Raw genomic sequence first — 6,280 nt, 5'->3', positions numbered from 1 at the left:
CGAGGGAAACTTAAATGAGGTAAATGGTGATAGTGATGATGCAACTATTATTGAAAATGTTAATGATATGGTGGAAATGTATGCGAAGCAAATGAGAATATCAATGGTGTGAATATAAACGAAGATGTAAATGACAGTGAAATGGATGCTAATCATAAGGATACAACTGAGGTTAACATGGGAAATTCGCTTGAAGATATTTTTGATCCAAAGAATTGGAGTAAAATTGATCAAAACTTGATTGATTTTTTAGTGGAGAATGGTCCACGAAGAATTGTAGATTTCAACTTTCCTTCTGATAAAAACAATAAGCATTTTTCTACCACTTATTACACACGCAATATGACGAACAAGGAGGCGCAAGATAGGAGGTGGCTTGTCTATTCGATTTCTCTAGACAAAGTATTTTGCTTCTGTTGCAAGTTGTTCAAAAAAAATGACACTACACAAGTTGTGAATTTTGCTGACAGTTCCGGTTACCGTTGCCACCGCAGAAAGAAGTTTTTCCAAGTTGAAATTAATCAAGTCTTATCTTCGATCTTCAATGTTACAAGAAAGGTTGAATGGCTTGGCTATGATATCTATTGAAATGGCCATAGCCGAAAAAATAGATTACAAATTGATTATTAGAGAGTTTGTGTCTAAGAATATTCGTAGGGTAAAGACATTGAAAAAAGTTTTATAAGTTTTCATTGTATTTATTTATATTAGATACAATTGATGATCTTTATTAGTTGAATTTGTGCAAAAAAAAAAATTAGGGGGCAAAAAAAACGAAGTTCACTTCGGGGCAAATTTTCCCCAGGAACGGCCCTGACAGAGATGCTATCTCAATTAACGTACCACCAGTCTTCGATGGCTCTAATTACTTATGGTAGAAAATTGCTATGCGAGCTTTTCTTCAAGCACGTGATTTTCAATCATGGGTATATGTTGTTAATGGCTATAATGCTCCCGTCGTGGCAGTTGGAGATGTAAACGTTCCCAAGCCTATTGGTGAATACACTCCTGCCGAGATAAATGTTGCAAAGCAAAATTCCGACGGGTTGAATGCCATTATACATGCCATTACCCCAAATCTTCAGCACCATGTGTCAAATTGTACGAGGTCTAAAGATGCGCGGGATATCTTAGAAACCGTATTCGAAGGTATCTCCAGTGAAAAGGAAGCTAGGCTTCAAAACCTTAATTCCGATTGGGAAAACCTTCGTATGGAAGATGAAGAAACATTTGATGAATTTAATCACAAAGTGTATGAAATTGTTAATGCATCTTTTGCATTGGGTAAGACTTTTCCTGAAAAGGACATTGTGATGAAAATTCTCAGATCACTGCCATCTAGATACGACTCTAAGAAGCATGTCATCGTTGAGGGAAATAACCTTGATAATCTCTCCAGAAATACGCTGGTTGGGAAGCTTAAAATCTTTGATCACGAACATTCATCCAAAACTAAGGATGTTGCGTTCAAAGCACAAAAGGACATTAAATTACTTGATAAGAGTAAAAAAGTGTATATATCTGAAGATGATCACTCTGAGACAGATTCATCGGATGAAGATCTTGACAAGTCTGTCTCGATGATCACAAGACAGTTTATGGATCTTCTGTTGAAGAGAAGTAAACGGTTCTCCAGATATAAGCTTAAAGCATCAGTTAAACCTCATAATCGTATTCCTCCTAAAAACAGGGAAACAGATGAAACTGATGATGAGGATATGCCTCAGTGCTTTAAGTGTAAGGGATTTGGTCATTTTGCAAACGAATGCCCAATCGTAAAAAATACACCGGGAACAAAGGTCTTGCTGCAACTCTTGATGAAATGTCTGACAACTATGATTCCAATGAAGACGAGAAATCAAGTGTTGCACTTCTTGGTGAAAATATTGATTTTGATAACTGTAGCAATACATACATCAATCTCAATATTCTTTCGGAAGAAAACCCAACTAATCTGGAATAAAAAATTGACCCATTTCTTGGAAACTTTGTTTGTAATGTTTCAGGTTCCACCATGTATCTAGCTGCGTGCACATCTCAAAAGCCTGAATTTTATCCTAATTTGACGTGCTCGTATTGTTCTCTAAAGGGTCATGAACTTTCAAGGTGTTACAAGTACAAACACCAATTGAGGCACGTCAACAAACTTCAACGAAGAGCAAATCAACTAGCAAATAAGCTTAAACTTGCTCAGAAGACCGCTGAGGTATGTAGGATCTTATCTTCATCTAAGAAGTTAGTTTCCAAGGATAAACTAAGACCATTAGAGAAGAGAGTATGATCGAATAGTTTTGATAGACAGAGGTATGTGGATTCCTCTCAAGAGGAAAATGGTGGACAAATTGTTGTTCACCACAACGCAACTTGATTGTGTTGTTTTGGAAATCCTGTCTCATGTGCCTGATCAAAAGAGACAATGATTTTGTACCTCTCAGGCTTTAGGAAAAGTTTTCTTTCTTCTTTTCTTAGTTTTTGTTCTTCCATGTCTATCAACAAAGGAGGATTATTATCGACAATTCTACTCTTTATAGGGTCGTGAGTTGGACGTGTACGAACCTGTTTAAAGGTTTCGAAACCCTACATTCTTTTTCCTTCCTCAAAACCTATTTTTATCTGAAGACTACTTGTTGAGTTCAATTTGTGATCTCCTCTCACAAACTCATTCGTATGGGTACTCCAAGCATGATGTCTTCTGATGGAAAAGATGTTAATATGATTGTTAAGCCATCAATCATGAAGGAAAAAAATAAATCTCCGTTACCTCCTACCTTGAAAAGAAAAAGAAGGAATGTGAGGAAGCCAAGAGCCGTTCCTTCAAACTCTCATAAGTTTTCTGGCGTTCTTGAAGAGTTGAAGGAGATGCGAAAGGAGATTCAATAAATAAAGGCTTTTGTTTATAAGACTCATGCGATTCAGAAGGCCCTGGTTCGACAACATCCGCCGAGAAGGTTTATTGATATAAACTCCTACCTTAATGAACCTTATGTCCCAATGGTTGTTGACGACAAGGAGTTCGGGGACGATAAATAAATTCTTCAAAGGTCTTATTGCCTAGTAAATCTTCTATTTTTTTTGTTAGAAGAATAACTAGTGTTTGGAATAGCCATTATTGTGATTACACATAGCTATGTCCAATGTTTTCATCTTCATGTTTTTAGATTTATTGGTTTAAATTCTAATTTTATTTGGAAGATGATTTTTGCAGTATTGATCTTTATGGTTTATATATTGCAAATTTGTTATGGGATTTGTGTGTTTACGTACTGAACTATGATTGTCCCATACCTTGTCAAAAGTAAAGTCTTTCGTATGTCGATATGCATGTATTGATAAAAAGAATGAATAGACTTTTGACAAATACAAAAGTTAAGCCTATTATGTCAATTATTGATGGAAGATAGGTTAAAATCTTTTGTTTGCAAGGATTATGTCTGTTGAATGTCGTTATGCGAATAGTGATGGAAAATAGAATGAATCCTTGTGTATTCCGCAGTATTGATCTTCCCTGATCCATATTTTATGTATTACTGTGAGGCTCCGTAAAGTGTCTTATGTTGAGCATTGAACGACCAAGTTGATTATTTTTATGATTAGCTATGTTGTTTTTCCGTGAGGTACTCTATGTCGAGCATATTCAACTAAATTAATTATCTTGTTTGGTTATTTAATTGTTGCTCCATAAATTTTTGTAACGACACGTATATTTTTCGTTGGGCTTTGAGCCCTATCCCATCCCATATGAAATTTGTTTAGCTAGGTAGTTATCCCTTAGCAGCAATTAGTGAGCATGATTAGTAGATATCTTGGATATGGCAAGGATTATTTTTTTTCGCATGTGTGCCACGTGCTTGACATGAGCTATCTAGGGAGGTCTTCGGAATTTACAAAACCAACTTTTCTTAGAAAGAGAAATCCCATTTTCTTTTCCCTGTTCTTCCAATTTTTCTTTGCACCCAAATTTCTTCTACTGATTTCCAAGACCAACTTGAGAAGAGAGTTCTTTGGTTTAAGCAGTTCACTGTCTAATTTTTTGGAGAAGAAATTGGCTTCACCAAGGGGTTTTCCCTAAATTTTTCATTTGCTGTTTTCTTCGGTTTATTGTACTGGACGTGATTGTTGCTCCATGTTTAAGACGGTAAATGAAAATCAGAAAATGGGTATTTGATGTGTTTTTAATTTCTGTTTTTATTTAATAAATTTAGTTGATGAACTTATTCAAATCTTTCATGCTTTTGATGTGTTAGCACAACATAACTTACATTTGAAATTATGCATTTGATATGATGAATCTCTACAACATGATTTGTAAACGCTTTCCAATGTCTATAATTTATTTTTAAAGATTAAACAGGGTTTGTAGTCATTCAATTTTTGGTTTTTGGTTTTTAATCCGGTGTCTAGTTTGGTTCTCTAAAATTGCCTATTAACTGTCCGCGAAAATGACTCAATGAGTTCTGTTTTTGGTACATGCAATGAGACCCTATCTTTGCACTAGCCTACTGGTTGTTTGAATCATATGGATGTTTTGCTTAAGAAAACAAAATAAAGTTTTGGTTTTTAACTTGGTGTTTTGCACTAGCCAGGCGTTTTGCTTATTAGTTTGATTTCCCATCTTAACTTTAGGTCCATATTTTCCTTTAAATCCAATGATATACTCTTTGGTCTGTACGTACACTCTTTTGTAAAATGAAATCAAAACTTTGTATTTGATTTTTATAAGATTAATAAACTTTGTTTTTATAAACCAAAAGTTGTCTCATTTTCACAAGTGGTTTCTTTAAATCTTCACTGGCTTGTGGCCTCAATTTAATTTACTTTGGACAGTGGTTTATGAGTGAAATTCAAAAACTACTCATGTTGTAGAGATCAACTTGCACTAATTTGGTTTTCTCGTTTGCTTTGCTGTCTCTGATTTCATTTTGGAAGTTGGGACTCAATTGTTTTGGCTGAATTTCTCATTTTATGTAGACTTGAAACAAATGCCTTTTCCCATGGTTGTCTGCAGCTTTACTTACTTCTTTTAGCTAATTATTTTAACTACCTCCTTTAATAATGAATACATTTAATCTTGGTATATCGACTGTACTTGCAATTTGGCATTTTTGCTTATGGAGCAAGCTTTTGTGTAAGTTGCGGCATCGCTGCCTCTCATTTTTGTGAATTTCCTTGTGGTTTAGAAATATTCTTTTATCGGAGAGTTCACTTGAGATTGTTGCCAGTAAGAATTAGAAAGCTCTACTTTAGGAACATCGGGCCTAAGTGGCATCCCACCACCTCGGTGGCAACCCGGAAGATCGTTGCAGCAACGATGGCTGGTAACCAGAACTACCCTGATGGTGGCTACGGCCATGTGAATAGTAGAGTGAATTTTAATTGCAGCTCTGAATATTTTTTATGGTATACATTTGCATAAGAAGTACATTTATATATTTCTGTTTAGCTGGTGCTTTTGTTTATTATCTATGTTTAGTTCTCGCACTTCGTTTTGTTGTTATACCCTATACTGGGCATTCACTCACTCCCTTTGTTTTGTTTCCCCCCCTCAGAGTACGAAGAGAAGTTGCAGCAGTAAGCCGGGCAGAGCTTACGGAAGCCTTTTAGCGCTATGAAAGTTAGTATTTTGTTAAGCTTATGATTATGTATATCACGGGGTATCTGGGTAGTTTAGTATCGGTATTTGACTTATGTTTTACTTAATTTTGCTATGTAAATACATAAGCTACAGTTTGGTATGTAAGCTCTGGTTTTGGGTGTTTTATTAGACTTCATTTGGAACATTTTTATCGTCAAATCTAGATACAGGCAGTTTTAATGTATATATAACTTTCTGCTGGGAAATTCTTGTCGTCTAATATATTTGTATCAACTAGTTTCTCTCGATTTCTGCCTTGCCAATCACATAATGCATTATACTCACTCTTGTTCTGAACTGGGCACTTAAGAATATAGTTTTAGTGTACTTAAAATGTCTCCTACAATGAACTCTAAATGTTTCCATGTGTATCAGACTTTGTTGGAACTGTTATGGGAGTACTGCATATACATATGTTTAAAACCATGTGATTTAATTAATTTGGTTATGTAGGATTTTTAAAATAAAGAAGTGCACATTTCAGTTATGACATGACATGGATGTTGTCTTATCATTTTCCTTGCTTTCTGTTTTGAATGGCCTCCCATACTCCTTTTTGCATTAAGCCAAAACCTCTACTCCCTCAACTGTACGTGCTAGTGGTGACTTCTTGGAAAGTATTCTAATTTATTTTCTCTAGTTTTCGCA

General features: G+C 35.2%; 1 long non-coding RNA gene across 2 annotated transcripts; it reads left to right on the top strand.

Moving 5' to 3' along the window:
* Positions 1 to 3,912: 3,912 nt before the first annotated feature.
* Positions 3,913 to 5,880, top strand: LOC113308599. Of its 2 annotated transcripts, XR_003339932.1 has the most exons (3): positions 3,913 to 4,135; positions 5,178 to 5,397; positions 5,547 to 5,880. It is a non-coding gene; the product is annotated as an uncharacterized LOC113308599 (long non-coding RNA). The 2 variants fall into 2 exon arrangements; XR_003339933.1 differs by lacking the exon at positions 5,178 to 5,397.
* Positions 5,881 to 6,280: the final 400 nt, after the last annotated feature.

Source organism: Papaver somniferum, chromosome 9, assembly GCF_003573695.1.
Source record: "Papaver somniferum cultivar HN1 chromosome 9, ASM357369v1, whole genome shotgun sequence".
Classification (NCBI taxonomy): domain Eukaryota; kingdom Viridiplantae; phylum Streptophyta; class Magnoliopsida; order Ranunculales; family Papaveraceae; genus Papaver; species Papaver somniferum.
Note: the sequence above shows the minus strand (reverse complement) of the source record. Positions and strands in the feature narration are given on the sequence as shown.